The sequence below is a fragment of the Cricetulus griseus genome, chromosome 2 (assembly GCF_003668045.3).
Source record: "Cricetulus griseus strain 17A/GY chromosome 2, alternate assembly CriGri-PICRH-1.0, whole genome shotgun sequence".
NCBI lineage: Eukaryota > Metazoa > Chordata > Mammalia > Rodentia > Cricetidae > Cricetulus > Cricetulus griseus.
Window position 1 is genome coordinate 9,998,806 of NC_048595.1, and position 12,861 is coordinate 10,011,666.

General features: G+C 44.2%; 1 protein-coding gene across 8 annotated transcripts in view; it reads left to right on the forward strand.

The window, feature by feature from the left end:
* The first annotated feature begins 3,134 nt into the window (after positions 1-3,134).
* Prdm2 (PR/SET domain 2) overlaps positions 3,135-12,861 on the forward strand; it is a 106,867-nt gene continuing 97,140 nt past the window's right edge. For 4 of the 8 annotated variants that reach the window (XM_027399968.2, XM_035439427.1, XM_035439429.1 and 1 more), the window contains exons 1-2: positions 3,135-3,245; positions 3,870-3,932. The gene's annotated coding sequence lies outside the window, so the exon portion shown is untranslated. Of the gene's footprint in view, positions 3,246-3,869; positions 3,933-5,101; positions 5,119-10,791; positions 10,941-11,568; positions 11,605-12,861 lie in introns of those variants that run through there. The other 4 variants (XM_035439425.1, XM_027399971.2, XM_027399965.2 and 1 more) reach the window with 4 other exon arrangements.

Here is a 12,861-nt window from a genome sequence, read left to right on the forward strand (position 1 = left end):
ACTGTCATCATTCAGGGAGTCTCAAGTTCACTCCCATTGCCACTGACATTGTAGTTTAAACTCTTTGATCTAGCTATAAAAGTTTTAATCTTTTGGGTGGCAATTCTGTAGATATTGCTTCTGTTCTAATTTCAACCACATGCTTTTTAAAAACAATATACAACATCTGGGCTCATACATATCTGCTTTAATCCATTCGTGTTGAGATTAAATGGGAGATGCCATTTTACCCCTATAAAAAAAAGATCTATTTTGTGTTTTGCCATTGTTGTGGGTTTTGGGATGTTGCACTGAGTGAAGAGTGTGCCATGAACAGCATAGCCATGCTAAGGCATAATGTACAAAGCTGATCAGAGCTGGGCCAGGTGACTTGTGCAGCATGGCGTTTCACTCATGTTGAAGACTTTGATAAGGAGTGCATTTTATACTTCCATCTCCTAATAAACAGACCATGAGTTGTGATGAAACTGTCCCAATTCCTTCCCTAATTCATTGGCAGCACATTTCACCATTTCAAATAGGAAAACAGTAACACTTAGTGTATCACACAGGAAATCACTGCTAATGAAATTACATTGTATTCTTGATAGCCTTTGTCTGTTTTGGATTAAACAGCCAAAGCATAAAGTGTATAATTCAGTCTGAAAAGTGTCACAGGTTAAAGAATTGAAACATGTCCAGGCAAAATACGAAGATCAAAAGTTCATGATGGCTGGTTAGAGGTGGGATTCAGAAATAACTGAGACACGCTCAGTGTGGCAAACTAAATAATTATCCCTTAACATCTGACTACATCTAAATCCCTGGGATTTTCAAGCATTACCTTGTATGGAACTTCTGTGCATATGACTAAAGCAATTAGGAGATTAATTGTGGTTTATCTGGGGATCCTCAGTGCAACTGTATGGATTCTTTAAGGAGGAACAGAGAGACATTTGACACCTACAAAGGAAAGAGTGGTGTGAAGATAGAGGCAGAGAGTGTGCAGATGCTGGCCTTGAAGAGTTGAGTGGCATGGTCACAAGCCAAGGAATGCTGGCAGTCACCAGAAGCTGGAAGAAGGAAAACAGTATTCTCTAGAGGTCTCAGAGGAAAGTATGGTCCTGCTGACACTCTAGCTTTGGCTTACTGATACTGATTTTGGAGTCCAGCCACTACATTTGTAAGAGAGATTAATTTTCTGTTTTAAGACATCAAATCTGAAACAGTAGCTTCAGGAAAAAAATTACATTGTCATTTTAGATTAAAGACAGGAAGGACAGCCACTGACATCTTTGTCAGCTTTCTCTTGGAATGATGCTCTCTGGTTTTACCATGCCACTTTTGACTTGATAGTCCCCTATTTTCCTTTTGCCAGTGATATATGGGTTTTCTTTTAAACTGATGACTTGTGTGGCAGTTCGGTGGTAGATGAGATGGTGGTCTCCCCTTTTCTCACACAGACATCTCAGATGACTTTGATGCATGGATTAAGCTGTAAGGCAATAATCAAGTAAAAAGTGCAAAAGTCCAATGGTGGCCTGTATCACAATACTATATATCCAAGTGACATGCTTGCATGTATCTTTCAGGTTTACAAACTCTTCCCTGGATAGTGAGAGAAATAGGCAAACACTTGATGTTTTATTTCCTTTTCCCAAGGGCTCTATGGTGACCCAGTTCTTTTTAAGACCTTGACATTGGACATTGTCTTCACTTGTCAATAATACTGATGAAATGATCAGCTATGTCTGTCACCCATCCTTTACAGTAAGAATATCCCAAGATTCATGTTGACTGACATGTTTTCTAAACTCCAAGTACATTCCATGAACTTGTCTATGTTGTGGGATATTTGCACATTGTGTGAAGATGTGTTTGTTGTGACTGGAGTAATAAAAAGCTGAACGGCCAATAGCTAGGCAGGAAGAGGTTAGGCTGGACTTGTGCGGGAGAGAGGACTCTGGGAAAGAGAAAGGCATAGTTACTGGCCAGACATGGAGAAGAAACAGGAGGTGCAAGATGGTAGAGAGGTAATGCCATGTGGCAGAATGTCGATTAATATAAATGGGTTAACTTAAGTTGTAAGACCTAGTTGAGACAAGAATAAGCTAAAGGCTGAACTTTTATAATTAATAACAAGTTTCCATGTCATTATTTGGGAGCTGGCGGTACAGAGAATGACCTGCTACATGTCTGCTCTTTCCAAAGTTTTGGAGACACATTGGAATATAATATGTTATCTATTCTTCAGACTAGATCCTTTCACAAAGGAGTAATACGGCCCACTACAGTTAGATTCTTCCTTTCTTCTCAGAAGATAGCTTTATCTCGAAGTACTCATGGCTTTAAGTACCATCTAGATGTGACAACTCTAACTTTCATCTCTGGCAGTATCTCTCCACAACTTCAGATTGATAGACAACTATGCTCCTGTTAAACCTCTTTGCTGGGGATGTCCAGAAGTGTTCTCTAGTTCAACCCAGTCTATCTCCATCACACACCAACTATAGTCCAGGCATCAATTTGCTAACTTGTCTGCAAACATTGACTCAGTTCCCAAGGGCAAGGTGAAGGTCATGGTAGGTGCCACAGCTCCCTGGCACCGACCTTGACCCACGGTCGGCAAATGCCCCCGGTAAGGGATGAACAAAGCCACCCAGGTGCACCTGCCTTGCTGGAGTTTCATTTTAGTGCATGTGGCTGCCCTGGTCCTTTGCACACAACCTAAGCGGTGCCTGACAGAGGTATAATGGCCTTCCCAGTGGACCCTTTCTTCTGCTCTTGCTTTGCTTGAGACAAGATCTCACGGTGTGGTCCTGGCTGTCCTGGAATTCACTGTGCAGATCAGCCTGGCCTCGGATTCACAGGCGTCTGCCTGCTTCTGCTTCAAGAGTGTGGGCATCAAAGTGTGCGCCACCATGCCCAGCAGCCCTGGCCACCTGAGCAACCATGAAGCCCTCAGCCATAGCTCTTCCGCGGCCAAGCCGGCCCAGCAATGGCGACGCTCCGGGGCCCCTGGCGAAGCGGTGATTGACAGACACCGAGGCCCACACAGTCCGTCAGGGTCACGCCGCGTAGACGTGTCGGGGCCGGAGGGGTCGCGGGCCACGAGCTTCGCATCGGGTCGGGAGTCGGGGTTGCGGGCGCCCTGCCGACGTCACTTCCGGCCGGAGCCAAGATGGCAGCGGCGCGGCCGCGGACGCCGGGGCGACGGCGGCGGCGGCGTCTCTGGGCTCGCTGAGGCGCTGGCACCTCGCTCTCTGGTGAGCCCGGGCGGCGGAGCCGGGGCGGGCGGGCCTCGGGGGACGCCTCTGGTGTCGGTGAGGAGCGCGGCGGCGGCGGCGGGGCGGCGGGGCGGGGGCGCCCGGGCGGGTGACGCGGGGACTGCGGGGCGGGCTGACGCGCCCCCTCCGAGCTTCCTCGGAACCGCCGGGGACCGGTGGCGAAAGCTGACGGACGCCTGCGGGCGGGCGGCGGCGCGAGGCCCGCCCTGCGGCTCTCGCGTCCCCGCGGCCAAGTTTGGGGTCCGCCGCCGCGGGTGGCGGCGCGGCGCGGAGCTGCGGCGTCGGGGTGCGTGGCTGCGGGGCTGGCGGGGTCCGCACGTGGGCCCCGGGCGGTCCCCGTCAGCGGGGGCTGCGCTCGCCCCTCGCCTCGGCTCTTTTGTGTCCCGGCTGAGTGAGTGTCTGAGCGCATCCGCATCCCCGACTTGGTTGTGTGTCTCTCTCGAGTCTTTGTGTTTGTTTCCCCGCGTAGTTTCCGTGCGGTGGTGGTGTTACCCTGGCAATGGTCTCCCCGAGTGTTCCCATCGGCCCACGGGTGCGTATGTGCGTGTGTCACAGGTGTGTGCACCAACATGCATGTGACCGATTTTTTTTTTTTTTGGTTAGTCCGAAGATCGGTCTGCCATGTCTCTGTGGATGACAAGTGAGACACGAAATTTCACCTGACAGGTCAGTGTTCTTCCAGGATCCACGCGTGAAGCACCAGCCCCAAAGCCTGGTACCATTGGGTCGGGCCTGGAGCAGTGGGAACAAACCCGCAGATAACCGGGAAACCCCGTTGTCCCTTACTACGCAGTTTTGCACCTGGAGAAATGGGATCCATTCCCCCCCCCACCCCGCCCCATGTTTCATATATTGAGGACTTGGGTGTATTTGACCTGTGGACTTCTTTTGCTGAATCTCAGTGCCTTACCGTTAGGCCCCTTTAACCAAACCCTGGAATGTTTGTCTCTAGAACAAAATGTGCCCAGAACATGACTAAAATGTATCTCAAAGTTTTTGTTTACTTCAGGGTTATTGTTTAAAATAACATTTTACAGCAAAGGGAACCTACCAGGGTTCTTTTACCTACAAAGCACGGACTACAGTTTCGAGGGTCCTGCCCACGGTGGTATTAAAAAAGAGGTTTAGGAAGTTTGCATTCAGATATGAAGGAGGAGCTGAGATATTATTGTTGTTTTCTTTTCTGTTTTTGACATGGAATGTAGCTGCCACCTTCCAGGCTTTCTTACAAACGCTTTACTCGGTTTAAAAAAAAAATCTTTTCCATGTGAAATTTCAGCTTAGCTTTGAAGACCTTTATAGATCATTTTATAAGCTCCCCTTTATTTCAAGCCATGGGAATAGAGCTGTAAATCCATTGTTGGAAGCAACAGGGCTTTTCTTTCTTTCTTTCTTTCTTTTTTTTTTTTGTCTTTAAAACCGTTGATACATTCATTTAGGAAAGTTCTTAGACCCAGGAATACAATGATAATGCTCAATGAATGTTTCCTGTTTGTTGATGGAAGAGTTAGCTTCATTTAGGTTTTTCTACACAGTGCTCAAGATAAAGAGGTGCAACTTTGTAATAATGTCTTAGCTCTGTAAGCACAAAACAGCAAAACAGTCTCACTGTAAGACAGTGGGGAAAGAGAGAAAAGCACAAAGAAGGAATAGAAGCCAGCCATAACCTTCCGCCTCCACAGATAGCCATTGTTAACATTGTAGCAGATTGTCACCAGTCCCTCATGGTGTGCCTGCTTATATTTCTTTATGCACACATATTTATTTATGAAAACATTCACTTCTGTTTTATGTTTTACACAGAATTGATACGTTGTGTGTATTCATGGAGCTTGTCTTCCATTATGCTGTTGTAAGTTCGTATCTGTGTCTTTAACTGTTCTTCAATTTGATGTTTAATGGCTGTCTGATAACCTTGGGATTGGCCACCATTAGCCAACCAATTCCACATTGATCTGTATGGCTTTTAAAGCTTGACATGTTCTTTTCGTTACAATTTGTAAGTTTTTTCTCTATGGTGAACTTTAAAATTCTGTAGTTACCTAAGATTTGAAAACTGGAAAACCTGCTTTTTAGCATCTGACTACACATTTTTGTTTGTTTCAGCTACCTTTCTAAGAAGTAACAGTCCATTTCAGCTCCCTGTTTTCTTTGTGGCATCTGTGTAGCTCATGTGCATGTGCACATAGCTTCTTGTGATGATTATTTTACATTGGCTATTTGCTTATTTGTGGGACTATTTCTTCAGAATGTTTAGATATGACTTAGAAACCTTTCAGGGTCTGTTAAATCATAGTTTCCAGGGTGCAAAGCACCTTGGATTATTTACTGTTTTCATGTCTTCTGAACTAGCTCTGCATTAGTTTTAATACATGTACAAGGGGGGGGGGACCAACCAACATCAAATCTGCAGTGTTCTCTAGAGAATTCCATAGTGGGAAGGGAAAGAGTGCGTGGACATTGAGGAGGATGTGTCAAACTTGCATGCAGAGAGCACCTGCAGGTGATTCTGGATGCGGAGGGACCGATAGTACCTGCTGGGTGTGACTTCTGCTCCTGCTGCCATGCACTTAGTGCTTCATGATATGTTTGCTGTCCATCAGCAATCACAGTGCCTGCTGTCATGTCCTAGGCAGGTCAGGGAAGGCTACAGAGTCTGTTAGTGGTCTTAGCATATTTAGTTCCCATAAAACACTGCTTTTCAGCTACTGTACTGTTGACATTTGGACTGCATTAATCTTTGTTGAGGGTATCTCTCTTGTCCATGGTGGAATGCTTAGCAGCTTCTCAACCCCACAAAGTGCCAGTAGTTCCTTGCTCAGTTGTGACAAGCCATGAAGTCAGTAGACATTGCCAGATGTCCATTGGGGGGGACAAAATTGTGTGACTCTCAATGACCTCATTAAATGAAAAGTTTCTTTGTTGTGTGGTTGAATCACAGAAACAGTTATGGCTTCTTAAAAACTTCTTAAGAATAGATGTTATGGTTTATACCTTGAAGAAGGCGATGGACTTCCTATTCAAATTCCTTTTTGCTTTTGTGATTCACGTTCTGCAGTTGAACATTGGCGTTGTTTTGTGGCAAGAGATATGGTAGGGTGAGATAGCCTGGAGATTATGACATTTTTTATGATGTGGGATCAGCAGGTCCCACTATGTAGATTAAATCATTATGAAATTTAAATAAATTTGCATACAGTTGATGGATGGTGAATAATTTAGGCATTTGGGCTTATTATACTGAATAGCACAGAAATAACTCTTTTCTTATAGAAAAAGAGACTTGAAGCAACTCCTTGAAGATTGATAATGGAAGCCAAACTTTACTTTGACTAAAATCTGCTTTTCTATTTCCTCCTTAAAAATAAAACAAAACAAAAAAACAAAAACCCCAACCAGTTTGGAGTTCTGCACACAAACTTGTCCTAAGGACAGAAAGCTTATTTCTAAGATGCTTACCTGACTTCAGTGCATTACACTGAATGACAGACAGCTAATTGATCATCATGGGAAGTATGCCATTAATGCACTTTCCAATGGGGGAGAAAATATGTCTCCAGATCTTCATCCTTAATCATTCTAAGTAAAGATTGTACTGCTTGTGGTTCTTTTTAGTTTGTCTTTGGCTGTAAAATGATATTTAGTTAGAACGCACTGTTAAAACATACTGAAAAAAAATCCTGCCATTGGAGCCATGTTTGGTAATAAGTGGTTTTTCTGAATTGCAGGAGTATCTGAATAATCCCAGTGCGGTGGATGCTGTATCATTTAAATATTTGTTTTTAAAGGGACTTTCCCACCTCCTTGAAACATGAGTTAAAGTCATTGTTTATAGTAAACCTGGTCACTACAATGGTAAATGCTTATTTTTTTTCTTAATTATACCATGAAAGTAGTAGTTATGCTTGGAGTCTTGGTTCATGTCATACCTATACTGTGTTCTCATTTCTAGCCCCTTGGGATGTGCAATAAAAAAGTTTCATTGAATCTGTATTTGCCAGGTATTTTGGTGAAAAGAATATTTTGTAGCCCTTGCAATAAATCACATGTTAGGCTTTGCTTTAAAAGAGCTGAATTACTTCTTGGCACAGTTTGTTTGAAATATGTAAAGCTAAGTGGAAATGTTAGCTTGATTACTGTGGCAGCCCATCTGGAAATTGGTAAAATCTATACATTTTATGTGTACTTACATGTAGATTTTTCTAAGACTTCTATTAAAGTCTCATGGGAAATTAATTTAAATGATGCTTTCATAATTTGAAAAGAATTTTGAGATTCCCCAAACCTATATATACTTGAGCATGAATCCTGCATATTTCCTGGGACTGTGTTCAGACATTGTATATTAAACATACTTTGGAGACTATAAAAATGACATTCAAATTGGTTCTTTGAGGCTTGAAGAATTTGCCAGCAAATTGCAAAGCAAGTCTTTGTACACTTGTAAGTAAAAGTTTTGAAAAGGAAGGCTCTTTGTGCTAAATTTAGATGCTTAATTGTGAAGCCTTGTTCCCACGTTAGAAGACATGGGGATTCTGTCTGCATATAGCCCTGTTGTTGTTTAGCAGAGCCCTGCCTCAGTGCACAAAATGACAGGATCACAGGCCCACACAGCTGCGGCTGTGGTGGTGGTGCATGTGAGGGGATGTAGGTTGTATCTCTTCTCTTCTCTTAATGTTTGCAGAGTGGGGACAAATATTCTTTTTTCCCTTTTTCTGGGGTATTTTGCAGAGTGGGGACAAATACTCTTTTTTCCCTTTCTCTGGGGTATTTTGAGCTGAATAGGTAAATAATATGCATGTAGGGCCAACAAGATGGCTCAGCATGCTAAAGCTTTCTAGGATCCAGCAGTAGGAAGGAGAGTACCCAGGGATTGTCCTTTGACCTGTGATGCCTGTGCACGTGCACGATTCAAGAAAGTTTTAAAAGAGGACTGGAGACGTGGCTTAGCGGTTGAGAGCACTGGTTGCTCCTCCAGAGGACCGGGGTTCAATACCCAGCACCCACATGGCAGCTCACAACTGTCTGTAACTCCAAGATCTGACACCCTCACACAGACAAACATGCAGGCAAAATACCGATGCAAATAAAATAAAAACAAATTATGTTTTTTTAAAAAGAAGTTTTAAAAGATGCAAGCAGTTTAATGTGTTTGAAAAATTAACATTTTTCTTAGATATCTCCAGTGCAGTAGGTCTTGAGAGATAATGTAGCAGTTGTTGAGAGAATTGTCCTTAGGATTTTCCACCTGCCCTCTTCACCCCCCCCCCCCCCCAGCACAGGAGGTGACTACTCCAGTCAGTTCCATGCTTCCCACAGAGTCAAATCCTGCCTCCTCTTCCTATGGACATATTTTCCACCCCTGTAAGACATCTGCATCTTCATCTCTGACCTCCATGCCAGTCTGCATGGAAACCAGTGTCCCCCCCCCCCTTAGATGTAGCTTTCTTTGCAAATGTCTGCCAACATTGAGCTCACCACCCTCGCCTTCAGTACCATCCCTGTTCCCGCCTGCTCTGCTTTCAGATGTCTTCCTGGACCTCCCTGTTAGTCACCTTTCACACTTTAGACTATTTCCCCAGTCTCTTCTTGTTTCCTAGTAAGTTGGCCACCACGTTCTGCTTGTTCTTCCACTGCAGTGTGGATGCTTTCCGTATCTTTCCATTTATCTTGTGTGGTTCAGGCTCTAATTGCTTATTAGCTTTGGGATCCTTGCTTACATTTTCCTTCAGTATTGGACTTTACTTTGTTGATGGTGTACCCTCAGTGAGAAGGTCTTTCTTGGTTGCTCCTCCCAGGTGGATAGGTGAGACCTTCCTTTCAGACTGTCCTGAGACCTTCTGTCCTCTTGCAGGTGATGTGGGCCCTGCTTTTCAGCAGTCCCAGTTCTGACTTACCCTGCAGCAGATCCAGAGCTTGGGAGCAGGCTGAGAGGGCAATAATATCTGGGGAGCCCTACTGTGCTTGTTAGCTTTTGTCACCTTGACTCAAGCTGGGGACATCTGGGAAGAGGGAACCTCAATTGAGAAAGTGCCTCCAAGAGACTGGCCTGTAGGCATGTCTGTGGGGCATTTTCTTGATTCCTAATTGATGTGGGAGGGCCCAGTCTACTATGGACATTGCCATTCTGGGATTGTATAAGAAAGCAGGCCGAGCAAGCCAGTAAGTAGCTTGCCTCCATGATCTCTGTTTAAGTTCCTATCCTGATTTCTCTCAGTGAAGGACTGTGAGCTGAGATGGAATGAATCTTTTTGTCCCCAAGTTGCTTTTGGTCAGCAACAGAAAGCAAACTGGGACACCTACCCCAAGGTCAAGTACAGGTTTAACCTGGAACCCAAAGCCACCCGAAACTGTCCTCATCTGTTTTGTTCTTTCTTTCTATACCTTTGCATGGAGGGTACTACTGTATTGACCATAAACTGACCATTACCTAGAGACTTCTAGACATATTCTCTCTCTCTCTCTCTCTCTCTCTCTCTCTCTCTCTCTCTCTCTCTCTCTCTCTCTCTCTGAGACAGGGTTTCTTTGTGTAGTCCTGGCTATCCTGGAACTGTCTCTGTAGACCAGGTTGACCTTGAACTCACAGAGATCCACCTGCCTCTGCCTCTGCCTCCCAAGTGCTGGTATTAAAGGCATGCACCACCACTGCCCGGCCTAGACATTTACTTTTATGTTGAATTGAGAACTATAGCTGGGTGGTGGTAGTGCATGCCTTTAATACCAGCACTTAGAAGGCAGAGGCAGGTGGATTTCTGTGAGTTCGAGGCCAGCCTGGTAAGTTATTTTGAGGAAATGTATCTTAAAACAATAACAACAGCAATAAAACAATTATGTGTTAAAGGCCTTCTTAAACTGTAGAGCAGCACATATACTTTTTTATTTGTTTATTTATTTTTGTTTTTGTTTTTTCTAGACAGGATTTCTCTGTCCTGGAACTAGCTCTTGTAGACCAGGCTGGTCTGGAACTCACAGAGATCCGCTTGCCTCTGCCTCCTGAGTGCTGGGATTAAAGGTGTGCACCACCACCACCCGGCTGCATATATACTTTGTAGACAGTAGGTATTGCTACTGTTTGTAAGCAGTCTTGCCAACCGTTGTTATACATTTAGAGTGTAAACCTCAAACCTCAGATTATACAAGTTAACTCCCACCCTAAATAAAAAGTCTGTCACTAAAGTGGTAGGTGAATCTTGTGATGACCATGTGGCTAGCAACTTGACTACGCACAGTGTCAGCAGTGACAGGGACTGCTGTAGGTCACAGTTCTTGGCTGCCCATGTTTTGTGTCAGAAAGCCCCTTGTGGGTGTGAGTTTTGTACAAGATTGGTTTTCCTGAGTTCTGCAGTATGTAGAGAAAACCTTGAGAACTGCAAACAGCCTTTGAAGCGTGAGCAGATGAAACCTTTGAGTCTCAGAGTGAAAATCTGCACTCGGGTGACATGGGGAGCATGTCCATGTGGCTGTCGCTTTCTTTGCTTTTTTAGGAGACTCTTAGCAGGAGTCCTGAATATCTCTTATTTTTCAGAGTTTAACAACAAAAGTAGTGCTGTGTTGGGGACTCTGGTGGGAAAGGGTCACTCAAAGCAGTCGGCTAAGACTTCACAGGCCAACTGTGGAATGGACGCCACACCCTGCCCCACTTTAGACATTCTGCATGAGGCTTGTCTTTTCAGGGTGAGTGGAGAGTTGATTTTACTTCCTTTTCTAATACTGGCAAGTTTTTATACAGATAAAATATCACGGAAGTATCTTTTAATTGAAACCTCTGTGTTGGTGCTGTTTTGCAGAATGTGCAGTTAGCAGTGGGTTGCAGTACTTTGGTTGGGACCCCTTATAACCTTGACTTTTTAGTGGCCCCCCAGTCAGAACACAGGGTTTGAGCAGAAAGCCCAATCGCTCCTGCTTTATTCCCACCTCTCATGCTGATCTTTACATCTGTATTCTTTTTGGCAGTTAATCTTTAAAATAAGGAAAAATTTAATACATGAATGTTTTGACAGGATAGTATTATTTCCCCCAGGAAAATTGACAATGATCTTTTTGTTCTTGGTACAGTGAAGGGGAACAGCTACTGCTACAATGAGAGATAAGATTTTATATATTATAGAAAGCTTGAGATACCACATGTAATAAATTCCATGTGCAGTGAAATATGTCATAGATATATGATGAAGGGAATAAGGGAGAATATTAACAGATGTCTTTATTATCAGTCAGGCAAATGATAGTCTACAATGGCCAACATTCATGTCTAAGCTTAGCTCTATCAATAGATACTAGAAACATTTTCTCCTCTTTGCAGTGCTGGGGCTTGGACCAGTTGTTTCATAGAGGCTAGGTAAGTATTCCTCCACGGATCTATATCCCCAGCTTGGGAATAATGTTTTGTGAAGAATTTCCCATTAAATTGTTCTTTTTATCTTTATTATTTTTCTTCATTATTTATTCTCTTTTCCCACCCAATTTTTTTTTTTTGGTTTTGTTTATTTATTTATTTATTTATTTATTTATTTTTTGTTTTTACATCCCAACCAAAGTTCCCCCTCCCTTTTCTCCTCCCATCACCTCTCCCCACCCCAAGCCCTCTCCTCCTCCTCTGTGTCTCCAGATACTGGTGAGCCTCCTATGGATATCAGCCACCATGGTATATCAAGTTGCAGTGAGACTAGGCACCTCCTCTCTATTAAGGCTGGATGAGGAAATCTGATAGGAGGAAAGGGTCCCAAAAGCAGGCAACCGAGTCAGAGGCAGCCCCTGCTCTCACTTAGGAGTCTCACACAAAGACAAGTTATATGATTGTAACATATATGCAGAGGGCCTAGGTCAGTCCCATGCAGACTCCTTGGTTGTCAGTTCTGTCCCTATGAGTCCCTGCATGGCTAGGTTAGTTGGTTCTGTGGGTTTTCTTGTGGTGCCCTTGATCCGACTGGCTCCTACAATTCTTCCTCCCTCTCTTCTGTGGGAATCCCCAAGTTCTTCCTAATATTTGGCCGTGGGTCTCTGCTTTTGTTTCCATCAGTTGCTGGGCAAAGCATCTCTGTTAACAGTTGAGCTAGTCATTAATCTATGAGTATAGCAGAATATCATTAGGAAACATTTCATTGATGTTTTTCATTTTTTTTTTTTTGCCAGTTGTGTTTGGTTCTATCCTAGGTCTCTGAGGTATCCCACTTCTGGGTCCTGCCCTCAGGGGTGAGCTCCCTCTCAGGATATGGGTCTCTGCCTGGGCCAGTCATTAATTGGTCACTCCCTTAATTTCTGCACCATCTTTACCCCAGCACATCTTGTGCAGGCCATTAATTGCTTTCTTATTTACTAGTTTGTGTGTATGCATGTGTGTGTGTGTGTGTGTGTGTGTGTGTGTGTGTGTGCGCGCGCGCGCGCGCGCGCGCGTGCATGTTTATGCTCACAAGTGTGTGTAATTGAGCACGGAAGCAAGAGGACAATGTTGGTGTTGGCCAGCACTGTCTACCTAAGGTAGGGTCTCTTGTTTACTGCTGTGTAAGCCAGGCTAGCTGGCTTGTGAGCTTCCAGGCTCTCAATCTGTCTCTACCTCCTGTCTCTGTGCAGGGATTACAGACACATGCTATTGTGT